This window comes from Sardina pilchardus, chromosome 1 (assembly GCF_963854185.1).
Source record: "Sardina pilchardus chromosome 1, fSarPil1.1, whole genome shotgun sequence".
NCBI lineage: Eukaryota > Metazoa > Chordata > Actinopteri > Clupeiformes > Clupeidae > Sardina > Sardina pilchardus.
Genome location: NC_084994.1, coordinates 18,674,058 through 18,675,642, shown reverse-complemented (window position 1 = coordinate 18,675,642; position 1,585 = coordinate 18,674,058). Strand labels below are relative to the sequence as shown.

General features: G+C 36.1%; 1 long non-coding RNA gene across 1 annotated transcript; it reads left to right on the top strand.

Moving 5' to 3' along the window:
* The first annotated feature begins 220 nt into the window (after window positions 1-220).
* On the top strand, window positions 221-1,315 carry LOC134067603 (uncharacterized). The gene is made up of 3 exons (XR_009936525.1): window positions 221-270; window positions 939-1,005; window positions 1,160-1,315. It is a non-coding gene; the product is annotated as an uncharacterized LOC134067603 (long non-coding RNA).
* The last annotated feature ends 270 nt before the right edge of the window (window positions 1,316-1,585 follow it).

Below are 1,585 nucleotides of genomic sequence, written 5' to 3'. Positions count from 1 at the left end.
CTCTGGTTGGGAAATGTAATAAATGCAAAATATTATTAAAACATTGAAGTGAAATGAAACATTAACATAGCACCCTACTAATGTAAACATACCAGATAAATGGACTCTGAACAATGTCTAGTAATAAGCCACTGAGCTCATGTGGTGTGTGCTCATTGGTTGTATGTTTAAAGGAAAACCACAGCACCTAAAAGACCACTGTTCCACTTCAGCATTGTGTTGAGAATACGTGTTGTACACATCTGCAAGATCTATCTGCAACTTGATAAGGTGAGAAAACAAATGACTGTATTGACATAATATGATTCATGATAGATTAGTCAATGTGTTATTGTACAGATATCAAAAATGACTCCGATGTACTGTACAGTCTCACAATCCAAACATAACAAAAATGCTTGTTTTGTTAACACTATTGGTGGGCCAGACCTTGACCTTTAAAAAAAAAAAAATCACGTTGTCAAATGACTTTTGGGCAAAATATATACTTTACTATTCTACAAGGCATGATGACATTAGTAATACATTACATAATACACTGTTCAGTCTCTTGTGAAATTTATTGGGAGTGCTATTTCCTTTTTGCGATTCAATCCTGTAGACCAATAGCGGAAGTGGTTTGTGTGCATATAGATGAGACTGGGTATTTGCTGAGTGAAGATGAGTTTAAAATCATGAAAAAAAATAGCAGAATATATTTAATATATTTATATATTTTAAGTATGCGATAATGACTGCTGGTGTTCCAATATAAGGTATTAAGGGACAAGGTGAAAGCAAATAACTCTCCTCCACCAAGGCATTGATAAGGAATGGTGATTTTGTGTTTATCCAGTGTATTTCATGGGTGTCTCAATATGAAAAATATGTAGCCCTCTGTCAGCCAATCAGGAAGTAATAGTTCTTGTTTCCAGGGGATAATGTATAATATCTCACAGGCTACAGACAATATGAGCATGATGGCATGCTGGCACTCTCAGGCCCTGATCATGGTCATCATACTAGGTAAGTGACCATTTCATTTAAAATGTGTTACAATTGCTTAATTGAATGTGCAAAATAGGTCATCTGCAGAATATGGTTATGATGACATCTGCTATTGTATGCACCTCTGAAACACCTTCAACTCATGGTACAGTTAATTTAATTTATCTTTTAGATGTGATCAGTTCATGTCCTGCAAAGGATTGGGCAAACCTCCGCCATCAGCACATCTGTGCTTTGACTGGATCATCAGTGTTTGTGCTCTGCTCTCTCTCTCCCCCTGCTGTTCAAACTATTTCTGAAGTCTTCTGGCTGATTAATGCAAAAAAGGGTGTGGAACCAAGTGATCTTGCCATGTACCCGTCTTATGCTGGCCGTGTGAAGTACTTTTGGGATAAGAAAAACCATAAGAACAACTGCTCATTAAAACTGAATGATGTAAAGATGACAGACAGTGCTAAATATAGAGCAAGAATTATATCAGAGGAAAACAAATGGCAGAGCTGCTCTGTTATGACTTTGTCTGTCACAGGTGAGTATTATCATGGTTAGACATTATGTTTATTTTTATTATCCTTCAAAGAAAACATGTTTCAGTATA